This window comes from Aquarana catesbeiana, linkage group LG01, assembly GCF_042186555.1.
Source record: "Aquarana catesbeiana isolate 2022-GZ linkage group LG01, ASM4218655v1, whole genome shotgun sequence".
Classification (NCBI taxonomy): domain Eukaryota; kingdom Metazoa; phylum Chordata; class Amphibia; order Anura; family Ranidae; genus Aquarana; species Aquarana catesbeiana.
In genome coordinates, this window is record NC_133324.1 from 417,103,957 (window position 1) to 417,129,804 (window position 25,848).

The following is a 25,848-nucleotide window of genomic DNA, read 5'->3' on the forward strand; positions in this document are numbered from 1 at the left end:
AAGACTATGTGGGTTATTTACAAAAAGGCTAAATCATTTGGCTATTCAAGTGCAAAGTACTAGTGCAAAGTGCACTTTATAAATTGCACTGCAAGTGCACTTGTTGGAAGTGCAGTCGCTGTAAATCTGAGGGGAAGATCTGAAATGAGGGGAAGCTCTGCTGATTTTATCATACAATCATGTGCAAGAGAAATGTTGTTTTTTTGGGGGTTCCTTGCATGTGCCCCTCGGATCCACAGTGAATGCACTTCCAAATGCTCTTTCAGTGCAATTCCAAGTACAATTTGCACTTGTAGTGAAAAATGAATTTGCCTTTTGAAAATAACCCCCCTATGTCTAATTAACAAGGGACACCAACCTCATTAAGGTTCATTAAAACAATAACAATTATTAAGGTTATTGTGGTAACTAGAAACAAACAAAAAAAAAGAATTGAATAAAATAATATTTTGGATCATTTAGCACACATTGTAAAATAGATATTGTTTAAATCTCCAAAAAAAAAGATGAGTCCAAAAAATAATTTTCTACTTTAGTTCTGGAGATCTGGCTTTTAAAAAATATCATATTAGTCATGACATGAGGATAAATCATGAAGAAAGTTGTTTGTGAGAACTCTGTGTGAATATAAGCAGCAAAACAACTTCATTCCTTGCGCATTATAAAGAAAAAAGAAATGCGCTGTATTAAAAGATCACAGAAGAGGAATGTGCTAGCTTCAATACGAAGGCTAGTTTTACCAGACCGAGCGCTTCCGTCTTGTACTTGCTTCAGAGCATGAGTCAGTTTGGGTCCATCGGACTAGCGCACAGACGACCGATTTGTCCATTGGACAGATTTGAAACATGTTTCAAATCTAAGTCCGTCAAACTTTTGAGAAAACAAAGTCAGCTGGAGCCCACACACGATCAAATTGTCCGACGAAATCCAGTACGCTGGACCAAGTATGCCGTAAAGTCCGATCGTGTGTACGCGGCATTAGGGTCATATTTTTTGTCTGCCACAATGTCGCAGTCCCACTAAAAATTGCTGATCACAGCCATTACGAAATATATTATAGAAAATGGGCATAAAAATTGATACCTCATCCAAAATAGTAAAAAACGAACAGCCAGAGCTTACAGACTTTAACGGTACCAGAGTAGGCCTAAACCATATTAAGTTCACATAAAAGGCATTTAATTACAAAATCAATTACATATCATAGTGTAAATCTGTAAACATTTTATTATTCATATAAAAACAGATTGCACTTACAAGATGTTCAGAGTAAAAGCGCCTAAAAGTAATTTGAGACGGCCAGCTCTCGGATAATCACCTGTTGCTTCCGGGACTTCGCATTGTAATGGTGACGTCAGCACGCCGCTCCTCCCTACACCGTTTCGTTAAAGATGACATTGTCAGGGGGCACAGGCAGCGTGCTGACTTGCCACCTTTTAAGCTCTGTAACAGAAAGGAGACGCCCAGTCCTGAGCTCCGAGTGTCCCAGTCATACAAGCCACCATCTTGAAATAGGGCTGCTGCCCTTACCTCAGGGGAAACTAAAAAAAGTCGGCTAATTAAAAAATCCTCATATAAAGTTATGCTAAAAACATCAAACTATTTGGGGATAATATCCTATTCTCTCTATCCCAGAATATACCATACAACTCATAAAGTTCAGGTAATTATTCTATTGGACTGAGATCATTCCTAATTAATTAAAAAAAGGGAACATAACACCAGTGACCTCTAGTGGTCCATCAACTCATAACATAATAATTTTAGGCCTCAATGCAGTAATTGATTGCCACTAAAAATTATTATAAATAAAATAATAAAATAGAATATGGTTCAATCCAAAAAAGAAAAAAAATACGGACTGTGGAAAAAATTAAATTCCACTGTTCGTACAAAAAGAGAAAAAAAAAAGAAAAAGAAAAAAAGGGAAAAAAGAAAAAAGGAAACAAAGTATGAATTTTTTCTTTTTTTATATATGATAATTTAAAAATGTATTTGTTTGATATATTTTAATTTAGGATAAAAGGGCGAGGGAGCATCTCCAACTGCAAGAGTATATTTATAATCTATCCCCCAAAATTACCAAACCTATGTAGGGGGCCTATACATTCCCATGTATCCCTACTGTTTTAGCCCAATGTCTGCTGTTACCTCTAAGTCTAGTAGAGGGGTATCTTCGTCCTTATACAGGGGTCATCTGGGAGCTCAGGTCTAGTTCACATTAATACATGTTTATCCATTGTCTATAAAAGCGTTGACATTCGTGTCTATATTAAGGCCATATAGAGTATAACATCGTACCCTATGGATCCAGGCCATCTCTGACTTTGACAATTCTCTAACCAGGGAGCCCCCCCTCTGGTGAGCATTATATTTATCTATCGCCAGGAAGAGTGTGTTGTCTGTATTACTGTTATGGAACATATCATAATGTTTGGAGACCGAATGATATTTAAAAACAATTTTAATGTTGGTAATATGCTCTCCTAGGCGGACCTGCATCGATCGCTTGGTCCTACCAATGTATTGAAGCCCACATGGTCATTGGAGTAAATAGACAACTCCTGTAGAACTACACCTAACAAATGGCTCAATTTTGTACTCCTTAGAGGTACTTGTTGAAATAAAAGACTCAGTTCAGAGTAAAAGCACCTAAAAGTAATTCGAGCTGGCTCTCGGATAATCAGACAGCGCTGGCTTTTCAGCCAGTGCTGTATTTCCATTTGAAACAATTATACCCTATCTCCCAAAGTGAAACAGAGGGGTCACTTACATGCATCTCCCAGAGCAGAGAAGGAGCCGACAGCGCACCATGCAGAAAAATATGCCTCAAAACAACGGTTTGTTAGTAGGGGTACATTAGAGTTGTATCTAGTATTGGAGGAGTGATCAATTACTGGAGGTGTTCTGTTTGAGCTACAGGTAATGTACACTAGAACAAAAAGGAGGGGCGGCTACATATATAAGATGTATTATGTTTCAACTTACCAATTTAAGATATTATTTTCCTGACAAAGCAAGAGCTAGCTGAGAGATCTCCATTCTCCTTACCCACAATACGATGGCAGTATTCCACAACCAACTGGGTCCGAAAAAATATATTATGCTTCTCTAAGCCGTATCACATAATGGAATCAAGTATGTTTCAGCCTATAAATAGATAAGGCACACAATGCCCCATCAAAATATATAAGGCACACAAAACCCCATCAAAATTCATGCTATCCTTATAATGACATACCAAACTAAAACTGTTAATTTCCCATACGGGGGACTTTGATCCATCATACTTAATGGCCAAGCAATCACTTTTATGAACACTCACCTAAAATAATGTTCGCCTTCAAGTAGCACCAGATATCTATTATTTTCCGTGTGTTAAACCTCTTTAGGGTCATATTTGTCCGCCGCAATGTTACAGTGCCGCTAAAAATCGATGATCACTGCCATTACCAGTATAAACAATAAAAAAAAATTAAAAGTCCCTAAATCTATCCCCTATTTTGTAGACACTATAACTTTTGTGCAAACCAATCAATATACACTTATTGGGATTTTTTTTACCAAAAATATGCAGGAGAATACATATTGGCCTAAACTGATGAAGACATTTGTTTTTTTTAATTTTTTTGATATGTATTATAGCAAAAAGTAAAAAATATTGTTTTTTTGTTTTTTTGTTTTCAAAATTCTCAATCTTTTTTGTTTATAGCGCAAAAAAATGAAAAATCAAATACCTCCAAAAGAAAGCTCTACTCGTGGGAAAAAAAGGACATCAATTTTATTTGGGTACAGCGCTGCACGCCCGTGCAATTGTCAATTAAAGTAATGCAGTGCCACATCGCAAAAAATGGCCCGGTCATTAACCTCCCTGGCGATATGATTATTTCAGATTTTTGCGTCTCAAAATGGTACAATTATTTTACATAGAGATTTGGCGTTTTATATTGTAGGCCTGTAATTCTTAGCAATAACACACTTAAATCTGTCCACCAAGAGTCTAGTAAATATCCCAGGTATGATGAAGTTTGAAACACAAAATCATAAATTATAATATAACAAATAAATATAAATAATTAAAAAAAATAATAATATAATAATAATAAAATAAATTTCCCCACAATTCACTATTGCTCAATTCTGCAAGTGTTCTAATTTACTATTGCTGTTTTCTAACTGGTCTAAAACCACTTTTGACGTAAAGGGACACTTTTTGGTTGCTATGGACAATCTCAAGTTTCCAGGCAGAAAGAACAGTATATGTCATATAAAACTGCATGCAGGGCATTGGACAAAGCATTGGGGACAAAAGGGATGTGAAATAATTTCATACAGTACTGTAATCTGTAAGATTACAGTACTGTATGTGTTATGATTTTTACATTTTTTGAATTTGCCACCAGGCTCCGCCCCCATGCGTCGCAACGCTCGCAGGGAACGGAGCCTGACACAGAGAGGCTTCAGGAGGAGGACAGAGCCCGCAGACACCGCGGGGGGACATTGCAGGATCCTGGGGACAAGGTAAGTATACCGCTCCAGGATCCTGCACTGCAATCCCGAGTGTGGCTCAGGGTTACGACTAATGCTGGTGAAATTTAATCCCGAGCCACACTCGGGAATACCGTCAGGGAGGCTACAGGGGTAAAACCTTCCAGTCCTTAAGTGGTTAAGTTCTGGTTAAGATATATTGATGATATCTTCCTTATCTGGGATTGTGATGTGGCTGTTTTTCATGAGTTCATGGATTACTTGAATAGCGTGTTTCCCAGTATTATATTTAATCCAGAAATCTCCCAGGGGAGTATCACTTACCTAGATGTGAGGATCACAAAGGAGCAGGGCACACACAAAAAAGCATGACAGGACCTCTTAAATATGAGATCTGGGGTCAAAAAGACCCCAGAGAGATCTGGGGTCAAAAAGACCCCAGATCTTATATTCTTATATTTACACTAAAATGCAATAAAAAATAAAATAATTAAATGTCATTTTAAAAAAAATGTTGCTTTAAGAGCTATGGGCGGAAGTGACGTTTTGACGTTGCTTCTGCCCTGCAATGGTATGGAGATGAGTGGGGGCCATCTTCCCCTCACTCATCTCCATACCAAGCCAGGGAAAGGACCTGATTGCCCCTGCCACTACCAATGGCTCCGATAAGTGGCGGAGGGCACCAGACAGTGGCAGGAGGGGGGTCCTCTACCATATATTAGTATTTATGTGTGTGCCATGTTGAAGTAGATACATAACAAACAGTACATGCATATAAAGACACATAATATTACAAATCATGTATCAAAGTCATTTACATGTTAAAAACCATAAGCAAAATATACAAAAGCGATGTCCTCAATAGTAAAAATCACTGTAATATAACATTTGTAGTCAAAGGTAGTGCCTGAATCCAAAGATCATGTAAGTATGTATGAATTGCATCTAGGTTAAGCCTGGCACATTTCATGGAATGTATCCAATCTTTAGGGGCAGATGCATGATACATCTACAAAGAAATGTAAGTATGTCAAAGTAGACCATTCATAAACCAAAATTGAAAAAAAAATTGGTAATAAATACAGGGAAGGTAAAGATAACCATCCCTGCAAGACTCACATATCTGCTTAGTGTGGAACACACACGGCCAGAGCGCCTGGGCCATGGAGAATGCCTGGTCTGGAAGCTGTGGTAACAGGGTCCGATGGAAGCACAGGGACCATGTGTGTAAGTGTGCACCAAAGTGTCTGGAACAATAGGACAAGTGGGCTCCATTCTGTGGATCAATAAGAAATATAAATGGCAAAAAAGTGCAATATATATACAGTGGGGCAAAAAAGTATTTAGTCAGCCACCAATTGTGCAAGTTCTCCCACTTAAAAAGATGAGAGAGGCCTGTAATTGTCATCATAGGTATACCTCAACTATGAAAGACAAAATGTGGAAACAAATCCAGACAATCACATTGTCTGATTTTTGAAATAATTTATTTGCAAATTTGGTGAAAAATAAGTATTTTGTCAATATCAAAAGTTCATCTCAATACTTTGTTATATATCCTTTGTTGGCAATGACAGAGGTCAAACATTTTCTGTAAGTCTTCACAAGGTTGTCACACACTGTTGCTGGTATGTTGGCCCATTCCTCCATGCAGATCTCCTCTAGAGCAGTGATGTTTTGGGGCTGTCGCTGGGCAACACGGACTTTCAACTCCCTCCAAAGGTTTTCTATGGGGTTGAGATCTGGAGACTGGCTAGGCCACTCCAGGACCTTAAAATGCTTCTTACAAAGCCACTCCTTCATTGCCAGGGCGGTGTGTTTGGGATCATTGTCATGCTGAAAGACCCAGCCACGTTTCATTGCCTTCAATGCCTTTGCTGATGGGAGGAGGTCTGCACTCAAAATCTCACGACACATGGCCCCATTGTATGTCTTCCATTTTCTAATTATTGCTCCCACAGTTGATTTGTTCACACCAAGCTGCTTGCCTATTGCAGATTCAGTCTTCCCAGCCTGGTGCAGGTCTACAATTTTGTTTCTGGTGTCCTTCGAAAGCTCTTTGGTCTTCACCATAGTGGAGTTTGGAGTGTGACTGTTTGAGGTTGTGGACAGGTGTCTTTTATACTGATAACAAGTTCAAACAGGTGCCATTAATACAGGTAATGAGTGGATGACAGAAGAAGAAGATACAGGTCTGTAAGAGACAGAAATCTTGCTTGTTTGTAGGTGACTAAATACTTATTTTCCACCATAATTTGCAAATAAATTCTTTCAAAAATCAGACAATGTGATTGTCTGGATTTGTTTCTATATTTTGTCTCTCATAGTTGAGGTGTACTTATGATGACAATTACAGGTCTCTCTCATCTTTTTAAGTGGGAGAACTTGCACAATTGGTGGCTGACTAAATATATATATATATATATATATACATATATATATATATATATATATATATATATATATATATATATATGTATATATATATGTATATATGTATATATATATATATATATATATATATATATATATATATATATATATATATATATATATGTATATACATGTATATACATATATATATTTATGGTTGGAGCCCTATGTCCGATATGGACATAGATAACACTTATAGTAAAGATGAGACTTACCATTGGAAATAGACCTAAAGTGTGGACTTACCATATGAAATGGACCTGAAAGTGTGCCTTGGTCTAATGGCCAGTATGCCAAATAAGGGGGCATACCCTGGTTTAAGAAATGATTTTTCTGTAAAGAGAAATGAATGAAATGAATAGTTGAGAAATGTTGTGAAATGGGGATGGGAGGGTGGGTATCGCGCACAGGAAACCGACAAGCACCACAGGTGAGCGGGCTGCTTAAATACCCCCCGGGCTCCTCCCATAAATTCAGGCCACCATACTGGCCTTCCTACTTATGGTTGGAGCCCTATGTCCGATATGGACATAGATAACACTTATAGTAAAGATGAGACTTACCATTGGAAATAGACCTAAAGTGTGGACTTACCATATGAAATGGACCTGAAAGTGTGCCTTGGTCTAATGGCCGGTATGCCAAATAAGGGGGCAAAAACATTCAGGTAGGGTTATAATATTTATTGGTTTTCAGTTATTTATTGAGCCAATTTGGAGAATGCCTGTGCCATCTCTATTTGCGGATTGGAGATATACCGGGCGAAGCAGGCTGATTTCCATCTGCCTAGTCTTTTGATGATGTGGTCTGGAACCCCGTGGCGGGATGCTGCGGAGGCTGCTCCGATGCGAAAGGAGTGTCCGGAATACTGACTAGGGTCAAGGTGAAGATTGCGGAGAAGTATCCTTATGTGTTTCACAAACTGAGAGGCGCTTAAGGGTTTAACTGGGAATGGTAGAAGGGGACTGGTGTCTGGTTGCTCAGGCAGGAGTGACCGGAGTCGGTTGAGTACCGCGACTGGACACCAGCTGTTGTTGGTTTTGTAGAGGTGAATGTTCACTCCTGAGCCCGTTTGCTGGGTTTTAGAGACCTCGAGGTGCAGGATGAAATGGTCTTGGTATGGAAGCAAGTGCCGTCTGCATAGTACTTGGTCTGTGGGTTTGTTAGAGGTGAATTCGCCAGGTCGCAAGAACCCATAGTAAGCTAAATATATGGCTGCTTGTAAGACCGTGCTGGGGAGCAGACCGAATGGCGAAGCAGCCAGAATAGTTGACATGTCCCTAAAGATAGGCCCCGTAATGGGTAAGCGCTTGGTGTTGATGACTGGTTGTTGTTTCTGAATGCCCTTTAGGATGGCTCGTATAGCGTGTGATGAGAACAGTGAAGATTTCGTGGGGTCTTCAAGCGTCAAGAAATGTTGGATGCCGGCTAGATATAGCCGAATGGTATTGTAGGATAAAGCCAGCTGCGTGTGACAGTGCGCAGTGAAGGCCAGTACCTGTTTGACATCTGTTGGTCCTTTACGGCAGGATGTGAGAAACTTATTGAACGCCTTCCAAGCTATCTGGTAGGCTTTGAGTGTGTTGTGCGAGAGTGAATGATTAATGAGTTGCGTTGCTCCGTGTAAATGTTGAACTAGTCCAGGGTCAGTTGTGACCAGATAGGGATAGGGGCCGACATTGGTTCGGCTTCGGGAACCTGTTCAAAAAAGGAGGTATAATTAAAACGTGACAGTGCGTCAGCAGCTAAGTTGTATCTGCCGGGAATAAATGCACAGTGTATATTAAACTGACGCTGTAAAGACAGTTGTACCAATCTGCGCAGGAAGGACATGACTGCTAGGGACTTGGACCTGCCTCTGTTGATGATGTCTGCTGTGGCCTGGTTGTCGGTGGTGAAGACTACGGTTTGTCCTGTCCAGTGGTGGCCCCAGAACTGTGCAGCTGCCACTATGGGATAAAGTTCAAAGAGGGCAGATGTTTGAGTAAAACCGGGTATCAACAGTATCTGTTGAGGCCAGGGTCCTGAAAACCAATGGTGGCCAAAAATTGCCGCGAAACCTGTGGAGGCTGCAGCGTCTGTCACTACCTGGGGTGACAGGGGCGAAACCATGGGTATAAATAGGGATATGCCATTCCAGGCGGACAAGAATTCCTCCCACATAGATAGGTCCGCTATAGCTGCGGAGTCTAGATTTAAGATCTGATCGGGGTCTTGAGATTCTGACAGGAATCTAAGCAGGCGTGATACAAAGGTGCGGCCTTGTGGAATAATTCGCATGGCGAAATTAAGCATTCCCAGGAGAGATTGCAACTGCTTTTTGGTACAGCCCTTGGTGTGTGTGAATTTGTGAAGGGCCGCCCTAATGCGTGTTAGTTTGTCGAGGGGGAGACTGGCTTGCATAGCGCAGGTATCCAAGCTGACCCCGAGAAAGGTGATGATGTGTGCTGGGCCGTCGACTTTGTGCTCGGCGATGGGAACATTGAGGTTTCCAAATATCACTCTGAGTTTGTCGAGGTCTCCTGGTGGCTTGCTGGGAGGTTCTATTAGTAGGAAGTCATCCAGGTAATGGATGACTTCTTGGCATTGACCCTTGTGTAACAGTATCCAAACCAGGGACTGAGCGAACGTGTCGAAGAGCCACGGACTACTCTTCGAACCGAAGGTCAGTTTTGTGGCAAAATAATATGCCTCCTTCCACTTGATGCCATGCCAGCACCAAAGGGATGGGTGGATGGGCAGGAGCTTGAAGGCATCCGAGATGTCGGCTTTGGAGAGCCAGGCACCTTTACCTGCTTTGATGATTGCTTGTATTGCCATGTCGACGGAGGAATATTTTAGGGAAAACTCTTCGGAGGGGATCAGGGAATTGAGACTGGGGATGTGGGAAGAATGAGGCGCAGACAGGTCGTACACCAAACGCAATTTATTCGTGAACTTGCCCTTGACAAGCCCAATAGGGCTGACTCTCCAGGTGCTGAAAGGGGGGCAAGTGAAAGGGCCTATAACATACTCTCGATCTACCTCTGCTTGTAAGAGCTGATCTATGGCTTGTTCGTCAATGGCTGCTGAACGAAGATTGGCACATTCGTGAGTACTGTGGGGTAGTGAAATGAGGCTGGTGTGAAAGCCTGCTGTGAAGCCTTGGATAAGGTAGGTGGCCAGGGAAGGGGTGGGATGTGAGGTGAGGTACAGTCCTAACCATAAGAGGTTGATCCGGCTTAGTCATGCCTTCTTGTGTTGTTTGACTTCGCACAAATTCCTTGGGTGTGCTCTTTGGCATAAGGTGCAGATGTGGAGTAGGCGGCACTGGCTGAAGTTGCAGGACCCGTAGTTGTAGTTATTACAGATGGCTGCCCCTCCCACGGTTCGGACTGGACGTCCGAATTTGTCCACCTGAGGCGTTGGTTCAGGGGGCGACTGACCCTGAATTGTACCCGAGGTAGAGGGAAACTCGAAGGGCCGTCTGATCGCTGCATTGGCGCACCAGGTGGCAGTGTGGGTGGAGGACTGACAAATCGCACACAGAGGTGAGCGTAAGCCGGCAAAGTGGCGGCAGAAGAGCTCTGTGTCCATGAGACTCCAATTTGTCGTAGTCTGGAACTGTGTGAATCTGGCGGCGGCCTTAGCGGAAAAGGAACGGTGGTAATCATAAAACGCAAATCCTCCATACTTGTAGCCCAAGTCTACCACCGTATGGAGATACAAGTCCAGCTCTTCCCGTCTGCTGGGGGTGGCTGAGCATAAGACGTCTCTGAGCATGCCAAAGGCCAGGGTAAATTCTGGGACCGATAACTTGCGGTTCAATCTGGGGTCTTTGGCTTTAAGGACCACCGATATGTCACCCCAGGAGTAGGCCTTATTTTCTGCCAGATCGTGCACGGAAATAAGGAGAGAGGCCAGGTTGATGTCCCTGCCGTCCAAAATGTCCTTCCTGATACTGGTTGGGACCAAATGGGAGGGGTAAACAATGGAGCTCCAGCCTGAGGTACCTGCAGGAAGGGGTGTCAAGGTTTGAGTTGCGATTGGGTCAGGGACAGCCGTGGCCGGTCGAGCCTCCAGGAGTGCCACCCTGGTTTGGACGTCTGTAACCGAGGTAGACAAGGATGACACCATTGTGTGTAATTGTGAGATAGCTGATGATATTGACTGGAGGGATGCCTGTTGGGTACTGGGTCCTGCTGCTGGTGGGGGGAAGAGGAGTTTGAAGAGCTCGCCTTTCCTCGCTGTGGCGGGGAAGGGGACACCTCTGCGTCTGAGCTCTGCCGTCAGTTTGGGGATAGTCCATCCCCTGAGGGACTGCACGCTGCCGCTCTCTGAGACCGGGGAAGGTGACAGGGGGGCCGTGAAGTCTTCGCTGCCGGCCTGAGACATAGTTGATCTGGTGAGAATCTCCTGTCTTGAGCTCTTATTTTCCAGTTGACTGTAACCTATTGAGGGTGACATGAATTTCAAGTTTTTGTTTGATCCCCTGAGTCATACTTACCCGACTTATTCTCCCATTTTTTTTTTTTTTACCTGGGGGGATATCGTCCAACCTGGTGCAGGGTGGACCTACTGAACTTTGACTGACCTAGAGGAAAATGAAAGGTGATAATTCGTGAAGGGATTGCTAACTAACTTGAAGCGACAATTTGCATGGTGCATGCAATCTTTGTGACAATGAAATGATTTGAAATGTTTGCCTTGATTATGAAATGAGTGAACTCCATGACAGAGGCCCGGCCCGGTCGTGTCATGACTGATCTGACCGTGAACCGGGCTCTGGAGCATGAACTGAAATGAGGCAACTGAAAAACATTGGTGCACACCGGGACGAATCGGTGCCTGTTTGATGCATCTGGATTCGAATCGGAGCGCAGTATGAAATGAAATGAGAGAAATGTTTACCTTGACCGAGGCTCGAATTGGTTGTGCCGTATTTTGCGACTGGCAACGAACCGAGCTCTGGTATAGGTATGGATACGGCCGAAACAAGTGAGGCATTCCGTGACGAATCGGTGCATCTCAGATGCGACTGGTTTCGAAACGGTGATGCGCTGTGGGAGTGAAATGGTAGTAATGGCATGACTGAGATGCGGATCAGTCGCCCGATATCTGCGACTAGCTATGATCCGGACTCTGGAGCATGTTTCAGAAATGAGGCCGAGCCCTGGGGCACACCGTAACGAATCGGTGCATGGAGGATGCGACTGGATTCGAAGCGGAGCGCGGTAAGTGCAGGTGTAACATATCGTTTGCCATGATGGAGGCGCGAATCGGTCGTGCTGTTGTAGCGACTGACTACGACTCGGACTCCGGAGCATGTACTGAAATGTGGCCAATCCTGGGGCACGCCGAGATGAATCGGTGCATTTCCATGCGACTGAATTCATGTCGGAACGTGATACGTGGTAATGAAATGATAACCATGACAGAGGTACGAATGACTGATAATAACGTGACTCTGGAGCATGTACTGAAATGAGGCCGTGACTACTGGGGCACACCGGAGCGAATCGGTGCATCTTTTAGGTGCGACTGGATTCGAATCGGAGCGCGGTAGGTGACTGAAATGAGAAATGATTGAAATGATTTGAAATGTTAGAAATGAGTTTAGAAATGTTTCAGAAATGAGAAATGATTGGTATCGAACTGACGTGGTTCGAAAAGATTTATGCATTTACGAATCGCTATGGCTGTCTGCTGACACATGTTTAACAATTAAGACCTGTCTGGAATGAAGCGACGCTTGCGTCGCTATGGTTTCCTCAGATAACGCGAAATGGTAACATGACGACAGTGCGAGTAATACACATGCGGTTACGTTCGTGAAATTTGCAAGTGATTCGTAATTCTGATACCACGGTTTAGTGACATGACATAACGTACGAAAAAACAAAAATCCGAGGGGACCCTACCTGCGACAGCCCAGCCAGACGCGTGGTGCGAACGAATCGGTAAACGCGGACTTCAAAACTCTCGGGCACGGAGATCACGAAATGCGGGAGCCAAGTATTTGCGAACGCTGAAATCGGAATAGTCGGCCTAGTGACGTGTATCGCGCACAGGAAACCGACAAGCACCACAGGTGAGCGGGCTGCTTAAATACCCCCCGGGCTCCTCCCATAAATTCAGGCCACCATACTGGCCTTCCTACATATATATATATATATATATATATATATATATATATATATATACATATATATATATATATATATATATATATATATATATATATATATATATATATATACCTATATATACATATATATATATATATATATATATATATATATATATATATATATATATATATATATATATATATATATATATATATATATATATATATGTATATACATGTATATATATATATATATATATATATATATATATATATATATATATATATGTATATATGTATATATATATATATATATATATGTATATATATATATATATATATGTATATATATATATATATATATATATATATATGTGGACTGTACACAAAGAGGGGGCCCAAACCAGATAGTGAATACAGCTAATGTATGAGGCAGTAAAAATCCCCAGGGAAAAGTTAAACCCGAAATCCAAAACCACATATAAAATAAGTGTGGTAATAATAGTAATGGTTACCTAATACTGCTGACGTGAGGGTAGAAACCAGCTTTGTGGAGTGCAAAACGGACCCCGCCCAGCGTCACACAGACATGACGTACAGGGTGGACGCCAGAGTCAGGATGGACAACCGCTCACTGAACCCCAGATGTCCCTCCCATTGTCAGCCATGATGGCAACACCAGCATGCATCGGCAGATGGCGCCGAGGTGTCAACTGTACGAGCAGCAGTGTGGCGCCGATGCTAAGGCGGAACTTAATGACCGCCCACCGTATATATACTGCGGCAGGGTGGCCCTATTGCGCAAAATGACGTACCCCAAAGCACCCACCCCCCATGTTGAGGGCATGTGGCGTGGTATGGTTCAGGAGGAGGGCGCTTACTCGTCGCTTGCACTATATTTAAAGGAATTTTTCATTTTTATTGATACATGTCCCCCAGGGTAGTACCCAGACTCCCATACTCCTTTTATGGCCAATTACTTGCATATATGCCTTCAAAATGGGCACTTTTGATTTTTCCTGCACTTCAATGGGGTTCGCTGTTCAGGTTAGAACATTTCCACTGTTCGGAAGTTCTGCTGGGAGCCGAACAGGAGAGTGTTCGGCCCATACTCAGTGGCAAGTAAATTTGTAGCTAAGTTGCAAGGACCCTATGAAATACTGGAAAAGGTTGGGGAGGTAAACTAAAGTCAGGGAAATGCAATTAGCAGACCAACAGCTGTTGCAGAACTACAAGTCCCATAAGGAATAGCAAGACCCTGACAGCCACATGACACCCAGAGGCAGAGGCATGATGGGACTTGTAGTTTTGCAACAGCTGGAGGTCCACTAATTGCATATCCCTGCTATAAGGTATACCAACCAGACAAGTAAAAAAGGAACAAATCTATCATGTGAATTTAATCAAACCCTGGAAAGATAGAGAAACCCTCCTAGCCCTGGGTGATCAGCCACTAAAGAAAGAGGAAGGAATAAGTGAAGTTCAGATATCTGAGTCTATGTAGGTGTCACAACAGCAGGAGTTGAGAGTTTCTACAGTGTAATATATATTTCTTCTCAGAGTTGCCAGGCTGCACAAATGTAATTAAACATGACATTGTCACTGACCTCAAGGTTCGGGTGCGGCTTAAGCTTTATCATATTCCAGAAGCCTGCAGACAGGCAGTAGCCAAAGAAGTGCAGAGGATCTTCCACCTCAGGGTGTCAAAGAAGTACAAAAGTGAATGGTGTAGTCCTATTGTCTTGGTTCCCAAACCAGTCAGTATAGAAGTAACAATGATTGCTAGGAGATACAGTATGTAATGTTTTTTTTGAAAGAAGAAATACAGTATATACATTTTCTACTACCCACAGACCCTATCCACTGGCAAATTTTAGCTTTAAAGGTTTACTTCTACTTCAAATAAGCAAAGAGCAACATTTAATACGCAGTCACACACTGCAATCAATAGTGCCATTTGTCTTTGTATTGTACTACGCAAGACAGGCTTATGAGCTTCCCACAGTGTTATTGGGGAGATGTCTGTTGTATTATTAATTGATATGTATTCCTTTAAAGCTTGTTCAATGGCCATCTGATGTAGTGGGTGTTTGAGCATTATGTCCGGTAAGTACCACGTTGGGTCATGCGCTTTTGGTATGGCTGAAGCTATAGTAGTGTATACTGCATTATGGTCAGACCACGGAATCGGAATTATATCTGATGCAATAATTTCTGGTAACATTCCTATTGTTAGAAAAATATGATCTATTCTGGTGAAGGTTTGATGAGGGTGCGAGAAATAAGTGAATTTCTTTTTCATTGGGTTACTTTCTCTCCACGAATCTACCAGATTGTATTTGGAAAGAAGTTGAGAAAAAGGTAATCTAGAGGTTATTTTGGATGGTGTAAAAGGTGATTTATCTAGAAATGGGAGGAGGACCTGGTTCGAATCCCCACACATTATCACTGTTCCTATTTTGTGTGTATTAATCACTTGTAATATATGTGAGAGGAATGGTGTAGGTTGTTTGTTAGGAGCGTAGTAGGAAATCACTGTGATTGCTGTATCCATTATATAACCCATGAGTATCAGGTATCTACCATCTGGGTCTTTAATTTCTGATGATAAGGTGAATGGTGTGGATCGGTGAAATGCAATTAGAGTTCCCCTTTGCTTGGTACAGGCAGAAGCTGTGTAAATTTGTTGATAAAAACGAGAAATATATTTTGGAGTAGAATCTTTGGTGAAGTGTGTTTCTTGGAGGCATACTATGTGAGCCTTCTTGTCATGGAAAGTACGGAAGGCTTTGGTCCTTTTTTGAGGGACATTTATTCCCTGAACATTCAGGGAAAGTATATTCAGTGGTGCCATGGCAACAGGTCAAATAGTTTTGACTTACTTTTTGTTATGCAGAGCTGACTGCGCAGATCAACCTGTGTGGACTGAAGAGATGAAAAGATAGAAAAGAAACCAGTGAATTCTGGAGTAAAGAGTAAACAAAAAACATATGAGATTAGATGATACATTGTATAAATTATTTTTTGCAAGTAATCACAATTTACCCGTGAAAGAGAATAAATATCTCTCTCAGGGGAATAAGTGCCTTCGTCACACTCCCACATAATATGGTTGGGAGAATGAGGAGGGCTAATGGGGGTACACGGATCTTCCGCTTACAGGAGAGAAGTGCTATGTCAAAAGACATCAAAATGATGTTTCATTAATTGGAGTGCAGAATATAGTTTTTGTTGAAATTATTTATTCCAGGGTGGTTGTATATGGTTAGTCTTGCCCTAGGCTAAATAATTCAGTTAGAAAGGTACTGTTAATAACTTTGGTATTGATGAAGATAGTTTGAATTATTTGGGGATTTTAACCCTTTTAGAGTAAACAATTACATATTTTATTCATATGTAACTGTTTAGATATGTTAACTCATAAAATTGAGGTTGTATTGCTTCAGGTTAGAATAAACAAAAACACAATTCTAGGAACTAGTTAGGTAATAATATATTTGTTTTAAGAAAAAAAAAGAAAAAGCTTCCATTACTTCTGGATTATTGAACATATTTGTACTAAAAAGTAATAAATCTATTGTTATTACCTGATAATATATAACTGAACAAGAATTTCCTTATTTCACTTATATATTCTAAGGCTATATGAATCAGAAGCAATAAGAAATATAACTGGAATGTAACATGATCAGAATGCAGTTACATTCAGTTATAAATACAGGTTTTTTATAGAGAACCATCTCTTAGTATAATAAATGAAGAGATATCAGAAATTAGGATGTCAGTCCATTGAATCTTCTTGGTCCATGGATGATGTGGCATAACGGCCTCTTTTGTGAGAATGATGATTCCCATTTTGTTCTGGAATTTTCTGGGTCCTGAAGGTGAAGATGATGCCATTCTTCTGCGTGTGGGAGAGTTGCTGCTTGTGGGTTCTGTCAGATTTAATTTTAAAAGGGTTTGTTGTAGTTCATCTGCTGATCTGCTTCTGTAAATTGTACCTTGGTGGTTAAATCTGACTGAAAAGGGGAAGCCCCATTGATACATAATGTTGTGGCGTTGTAGTTCCATTAGTTGGGGTTTCATGGATCGTCTTTTAGTAATAGTAAGTTGGGATAGGTCAGCAAAAATTTGATAATTGTGTCCTTGAAAATTAAGTTCCTTTTTTTCTCTTGCAGCAATTAGTATTTGTTCTTTCGTTCTGTAATAATGAAATTTTGTGATTATATCACGTGGGGGTCCATCTTTCTTTTTGGCTGTGAGGGCTCTGTGTACTCTGTCCAGTTCTAAACGTTCAATAGGGATATCTGGCTTTAGTTCTTGTAATAGAGCAGTAATAGTAGATTGCAGGTCTGTCACAGTTTCAGGTATTCCCCTTATGCGCAAGTTTGAACGTCTGGCTCTATTTTCGTAATCTTCGAGCTTAGTTTGAAGTATTAAATTCTCTTCTTTTAATTGTTCCAATTCTGTTATATTTTCTTGGGTTGTAATTTCAATTTCATCTATTTTTATTTCTAAGGCTGCGGTGCGGTTTCCCAGCTCTCTTATTTCTTTGGTTAGGTTTTTTGTTATTTGGTCTGAGGTTTGTTTTAAAGCCTTATGAAGCATCTTTTCAAATTGTAATAATATTACTGGGGATGCTGAGGAGGCTTGTGGAGAAGTTTGTGAGAGGATTTGTTCTGTATATGACTCAAATGGAGAGTCTTGCTGTGACATTTTCTGTCTGTGAGAGCGCCCTGATGCTGTATCTTGTGAGGTGACTGGAGCTGCTTCAGCTGCAGTGAGTGCCTGTGAGCTCTTTGTGAGGTGATTTTTATTTCTGCCACGGTTTCCTCCCAGTACCATATTTCCTGCCCAAACTTTCACAGTTTGTTCCCAGGGGCAAAAAGGTTCAAATGGATACCTTTTGAGCCTGCAGGCTCCGCTTTGTCCTTCTCTTCTCTCCTCAGCGGTGTGGAGCTCTAACAATGCATGTCTGCTCCGCTAGGCTCCGCCCATCTCCTGTGTTTGTTGTTTTAACTGAGTTATAATTCTCATGGTGCTTGTACCTTTCAGTAAATAATAATTTATAAACATGGAATTTTATTTCACTTTATAAAATATGACAATAGGTGACTAGTGACTCGTTTTAGGCTAAAATTACCATATGCAGGACTTAAAATGTGCAATTAATATGTGCCACATAATGCCAATGAGAGTGTAATTAATTTCAAAACATTGATAAAATCATTTATTTACCAATTGTGAATGTTAAAAATATTTTAAGATTAGAAATCTTAAAATTTGGCATATAAATGTTACAGGGACTGAATGAGCTGCTGGTGATTGTGTTTTATAGCTATGGCAACAGATCCAATAGCGAGATATTGTATTTCATTATCTGTGGTCTTAAAGCAACTACTTTTTGTCATTTAAAGAAAAAAGAAACCTTAACTGGATAGAATGTACTAAAGCACTGCATATCAAACATTTTACGTGTTTCTCCATTAAAATAAATGACACACCTATCAGTTTCTCCTCACGTGCCAGGGTGCAAGGAGCTAGAAGTAATCCTGCACTCTGAACTCTACTTTTGACCCCACATTTACACACAGATCAATTCTTGCCAACTCAACCTTGGTAACATCTCCAACATACGCCCCTTTTTAACCAAGCAAAGCTACAAATTCACTCCCTGGTTGTCCTTCGGCTTGACTATTGCAACTCACTCCTTGTTGGACTATCATTACATAGGCTATCCCCTCTTCAGTACATCATGAATGCTGCTGCCAGACTCATCCACCTTATAAACCATTTGGTGCCCGCTACACCTCTCTGCCAATCCCTACACTGGCTTCCCCTCACCTATTGAACAAAATTCAAAATACTGATAACAACCTACAAAACCATCCATAACTCTGCCCCAAGCTAAATTACCAACATCATTTCAAACTATCAATCAAACAATTCTCTTCCCTCCTCCCAAGACCTCCTGCTCACTAGCTCATCACCTCCTCCTATGCTCACCTCCAAGACTTCTCCAGAGCTTCCCCAACCTCTGAACCTCCTTACTCCAATCTATTCGACTATCTCTATCTGCCTTTAGGTGATACCTTAAAGTGGTTGTAAACTCTCCTTCACAACTTTATCCCATGTAAATCATCAAAAAAAACCCTAATGAACACTGCTTGTAGATATCTCCTTACTTGCTTATTATTGTTGTAATCCATTTTGTTCTTTGGAATGACATCACTGGAGCATGCTCATAGCTCCCCGATTTACGGCATGCTCTGTGTGCTTGTCTGTCTATTATCAGGACTCCCTGCGGCACAACACTCAAATCCCAGTCTGCAGAATCATTCAGAGCTTCCTCCTATACCCCATGTGACTGTGTGACATCACATGGAGTGTAAATCTGGGCATCGGACTGCATACTACAGTCTTATCAGCTGAAGCTGATAAGACTGACACAGGCAAACACTAGATAATCAGCACAAATAAATACTATGAAATAAAACAAGTTGGCTATGAGCAGGGAAGCAAGGTTGCCATAGAAGCGTTGGATCGAGAAGGAGGCTTGGTTAACAGTACAGGAAGGGCTCCAAGTAAGGGCGGAAATACACTCTACTGTGGAAAAACAATACCTAAGATGGTGCTACCTTACCCTTGGAAACAAGATTTTTTATTGTTTCTTTAAAAAGTAAGTAATATGCAATTTGGGCTGGATTACAGTGGCTATAGTTTGATAATTACTTAATATAATGGACTAAATCAGTGGTTCTCAACCTGGGGGTCGAATTACGATTTGCCAGGGGTCACCAAATCCTGGGCTGTTCCTGAAGCCCACACCGCTCTCCAGCCTTTTTGCGGTCGCCCAGCAGGGCTGTCCCTGGAGCCTGTGGCTGCCCAGCTGGGCTGTTCCTGGAGCCCGCGGATGGCCACACAGCCTCTTCGCAGCCACCCATTCAGTTAACGGCATGGCTGGGGGGCAAAGACTAGAGGTCAGCTGACTGGTGAGGAATGTGAAGTGGGAGGGGATGGAAGAGACCCCATCTCCTGATTTCGGCATAGGTGTCACTCCTGCAAGACACCACAAATTCGGAGACAAAGTGAAGCCGGAGACACAGTGAGTAACACTACCTGTGATTATATTTGCCATTAAAAGTCCCCACCACAGTTCTCAGATCAGCAGATGACCTTGATCAAGAGCACCTAAGTTGGTTGACCAGAACTACCCCCAGCACTGCCACTGCCACTGATCCCAACTCCCCACCAGCACTGCCACTCATCCCATTCCCCCACCCCACCAAGGAGTAAGAGAAGGAATAAAAATAGAGAATACATGGAAGAGAGAGGAAAAGAGGGGAAGGAACAAAGAAAAAGGGAGAGAAAGAATAAGAGAAAGAACAATAAAGATGGCTAGAGAGAGGGATGGTGAAAAAAAAACAAGATATTAGGATAGAGACAGATAAAAGGGAAAGAAAGGAGATCAAAGAGAAAGAGTGGTACATGCTAAAATGTAGCATACGGGGTGTTAATACTGTACAAGTGGAAGGGACTCGGGGAACGCTAAATGTCCGTGGGTTAGGGGTGCAAATTACTTGTCTTGCCTTGGGTGCTGACAACCCATTCCACAAAAATAATTTTACTGTTAGGGGTCCCCACAACTTGGGAAATTTTATCAAGGGTTCACGGCACTAGAAGGTTGAGAACCACTGGACTGAATGAAAAGAAGCATCAGAGTGGGAAAGTTTACTTTCTCTTTAAACCCATCTCTTTAGAGAGGCCTATCCTGCCTGTATGTAATAAACTGTTCTTTTACTTTCTCCATCAGCTAATAATTATTATTTTTGTATCACTTGACCCCTCCTTTTAAATTGTAAGCCCTAATGAGCAGGGCCCTCTGATCCCTTTTGTATTGTCTCCCTCCATTGTGTACAGCACTGTGCAAATGGTTGCAGCTAGCTACAGTAGCTCACAAAAGTGAGTACACCCCTCACATTTTCGTAAATATTTTATTATATCTTTTCATGTGACAACACTGAAGAAATTACACTTTGCTACAATGTAAAGTAGTTAGTGTACAGCTTGTATAACAGTGTAAATTTTCTGTCCCCTCAAAATAACTCAACACACTGCCATTAATGTCTAAACTGCTGCCAACAAAAGTGAGTACACCCTAAGTGAAAATGTCCAAATTGGGCCCAAAGTGTCAATATTTTGTGTAGTCACCATTATTTCTCAGCACTGACTTAAAGGGGTTGTAAACCCTCATGTTTTTTCACCTTAATGCATCCTATGCAGCCATTGGCCCTCGCTGCTGTCAATCAAATCCAATGACTGGGGGGCGAGGACGAGTCCGGCATTCTGTGTCTATGGACGCAAATGCTGGACTCAGGAGCGCGGTAAGCCCCAGGGAGAGTGCTTCACCTAGGTGGTTTCCCGATGCAGGGAGGAGCCACGAGTGCCGCTGGGGAACCCCAGAAGACAAGGATCGGGCCACTCTGTGCAAAACGAACTGCACAATGGAAGTAAGTATGATATCTTTGTTTTAAAAATTTAAATGTGATTTGACTAGTTTTTGCTTTTTTTAGAAATATAATTTTTGCTGCAGCATGTTCTATGCATGCTACAGATGCGCCACTTTGCAGACAGACTAAGGGGACCCCCAGGCACTATACTTAAAGAGATTTTTCATTTTTGTTGCATTTTAAGTATCAATATCACTGCTCCTGAAAAAACGATTGTTTTTAAAAAAGTTTCCATTGATACATGCAACACATGCAGGGCAGTACCGGACCCCCATACCCCTTTTATGGCCAATTACTTGCATATGAGCCTTTTTCCTGTTCGGCTCCCATAAACTTCAATGGGGTTCACCGTTTGGGTCAAAACTTTTCAAACCTATCAATCAAACCTAATCACCTAAATATAGAATAACTCCCAGTATTTATACTTAATAAAATGCCTTGTGGGTGTTTCTATATCGGCAAAACTAAACAACTTTTTTTAACGGAGTTGGAGATCTCTCTCATTAAAAAACAGAAAATGGAATGAAAACCCCAATAAGCCATCATGTTGGGCTTTACCACTATTTTGATCTTCATATGATTAAGTTTGTGGCATTGGCACACATACCTCCCCATATTAAAGGAGGTGGAATAGATCAGAAATTGTTACAACTCGAATCTCGTTGGATTCATTCTCTTAGGGTGACTACATTCCCAGGATTAAATGAAACCTTGAGTTTTAAGCCTTTTTTGTGAAGGACATATAATCGTTCCATCACCAGTCCCACGTATTAAAATTGAAAAACAATATCAGCCATAGTAAATAGTGAGCAAAACTTAATAATTTATTCCCCAACATGTATATACTTATAATACTTGATTGTCAGTAATAGGTTGGCCTTGATTGACCATATGCAATGCTATATCTTTGAATGGAATTACTATGCATCTACTTTTGTTAATCTTGACTGTAATATATGTGTATTTACGTGTAAATTCATTGTGTTGGTCCTCATGCGGTTCAAGCCCCCCCCCCCCCCCCCCCACACACACACACACACAATTTTTTCTGCACATTTTCCCTGTTTGGTATTTTATGTGGACCTTGCTCATCCTGGTGGCAGGTGGCACTGCCTGGGCCCCCATGACTAGGAACCAGGCTTTTCCATCAGGAGACACTGTTGATAGATGCAGTGCATGCAGGGTGTGACTCCTGGGAAGTATATAAGGCCAACAATTCAAGCGACTATCTTGCCGGAGCCATGTGGGCTGGACTACTCTTCTGTTGACAGAACAAAAGTGTTGGACAAGACACCCCACACTGAGATTTGCATACTATCTGAGCATTTGACTATGCTCTAATAATCTGTAATCTAGTACAGTGTTTCTCAACTCCAGTCCTCAAGGCGCCCCAACAGGTCATGTTTTCAGGCTTTCCATTATTTTGCACAGGTGATTTGATCAGTTTCACTGCCTTAGTAATTACAACAGCCATTTCATCTGAAGGAAATCCTGAAAACATGACCTGTTGGGGCGCCTTGAGGACTGGAGTTGAGAAACACTGATCTAGTAATCTGACTATACTCTAGTAATCTGTATTTGATACTTGTGATGATTTCTAGCGAGGATTGGCCTCACTAATGTGAAATTCTTTGCCGTATGTACAATGTTGCTTTAGGTTTATACCCAGTAGTTGTGAGCATTGATTCACATATAATAAAACCTTAGTCTCTTTTTGTTCAGTTTCCAGCTTAGTGATACTATGCCCTCTGTGAGGATCCTATGCCCTCGTGTGGTCATCTCTGGTACTAGATATTGTAGGTCACTCTTACTATCTTTTGTTGTGAATTGCTATGTAATCATTGGAAATACAGTAGATTTTTAATATGTGTTTGTATCAAATGTAATTTGTCCCCTATATGCCTCCTGTGGTCTCATATGGTCCTATTTTAATTGACACCATCAGGAACATCTCTTGAATAGATCAGATCTTCTACTCAAGTTACATGAGAATAATTGTGGGGTAAGCATGCTGGATTAACATTATTGAATGGATGCATTGTCTGTTTTTAAATTGTTGAATATTTACTGTACAGTATACTTTGTCTTTATTTGATATAGTGTCATGACTAGGTACATTCCATGAAGAAGCTCAGAGGGCAAAACATGTCAAGATTCACCACCTTATTATCGTCATGAATATAAAGACCATAATATATGGGTCATAATTATCCCTGGTTGTATATAGTTACATTGTTTTAATTTAATTTTCTGATAAATATTATATTTTATTGAAGTTTTGCTACTTGTTATGTTGCATCTGAAAAGTCCAGTGGAATTTTTTCTCTACTTCCAGGTTTTATTGTCAACGCTTTAAGTGTTACTAAACCCACAACAGTAAAATCAGTCTGTATACGCAGTAAAGCATGCTTGTTATACTCACTGTGGAACCTAAGGGGTTACTCGTCTGCATTGTGTAAATTTTGATCCTGTATGCATTGTCCCCGAAAACATCTTCAGATAAGACAGATTTAGTGAAGTCAGTCTGCACATGCTCAGTTTTGTGTGTATTGCTAGAGAGTTTTTTTTTCTTGGGAGAGTGCATGTGATCAGCACAGGGCCAATCAGCACTGTCCAGACAGAGGTTCAGGGGTCCTGCATCCTCATAGTTGTCAGAAACCATGAATCAGACTGAGACAGGAGTACAGTTAAATCACACTTGTTTAATAATTATAATAAAAAGGTAAACAGAGTAAACGTAGTCAAAACATAGCCAGAGTTCAGGAACCGGAACGGATAGTCAGACAAGCCAAAACATCAGGGAGCCAGAGATGAGCATAGTAGAACAGCAAGCAGGATCTGGAGGCAGAAGGAATGTCAGCCAAGCAAGTCTTTAACAGGAACTGTCATTTGCCTGGATGTATTTGAACCGGGATGTTCCTGGTCCCACGGCTGCAGTCTTTCTTGTTGTGCCACAGAGGAGCTCTGGAGTTATAGCTATGTTCTCTTAGTTTGATGCATTACCTTAGACTCACTAGCCCCACCTGCTGCCAGCTGTGGACAATCTACATTCAAAGCAGCCCATAAATAGCAGCACTTCCTATCTCTCAGTGCCCGTTTGTTTGGACTAGCTTCCTGGGTGTTTTGACTGCTTTTTGACTCTGAATACCATGTTTGAACTTATGCCTGAATTCCTGACTACTCTCTAGCCTGCTGATTTTGTACTTCACCGCCAGCTCGTGTATGACGTTCGCTTGCCTGACCAATCTCTGGATTTCGATTGTGTACCGCTTTGCCTGATCTGTTGCTGTCCTGATCTGCCTGAAGTTTTCACCTGAATCCTCAGCACACAAGCTCCACTTCGGACATTACCTATTACAGGTACCTTACATTACAAATGGGCCACAATGGCAGTGGACCCTGCTGAGATTGTTAAGGTGATTTCACGTTAGGGACAATTGATTGGAGCTTATGAACACCACCTTTCTTCCCTGGACGCCAAGTTAGATAACCTTTGTACTATGCTTAAATCTTGCTTGCCTGGTCCTTCTGCAATGGTCCAGACTCCTGCTCCAATCCAACCCACCTCTTCTGTACCACCCAAGCTTCCCCTGCCTGAAAAATTTGGTGGTGGTACTGAGGACTGCAGCGGCTTTTTAAATGTTTGCCGTTTGCATTTCCGCAACAACCCTGGGACTTTTAACACTTTGTCTGCCAAAGTGACTTTTGTAATTTACCTTGTTAAAGGGGAAGGCCCTGGCCTGGGTCTCTCTTTACCTGGAACGCAATGATCCTGGGCTGCTAGATGGTGACAAATTTCTGGCTTCTCTCCAGACTGTATTTGGCAAGCCAGATAGAGTTTCTGCAGCTGAGTACTCACTTTTGGACATACAAGGTACCAGGTCTGTGGCACAATATGCTATTGAGTTCTGTACCCTGGTTGCTGAGACTAATTGGGACTCTAGGGCATTACGTGAAGCCTTCTGAAAAAGTCTTACAGATTACATCAAGGACAAATTAGTCTATGAGGATTCCCCAGAAGACCTTGAGAAATTCATAGAGCTGTGTGTTCGTCTGGATGTCCAGTATCATGAAAGGTGCCAAGAGAGACTTAGAACTCGCAAGTTTCCTAGGCCAGTTTACCGTTTGGCCCCTAACTTCCAAGCACTACCTCAGCCAGAACCTGAAATCTCAGTTGAACCTCCAGACACCTGTGGAACCCATGTAAGTAAGCCGTCTCCACCTAACTGAATCGAAGAAACAAAGGAGGCATGCATTGGGCCTATTCCTGTATTGTGGACTTAAAGGAGATTTGTTATCTGTCTGCCC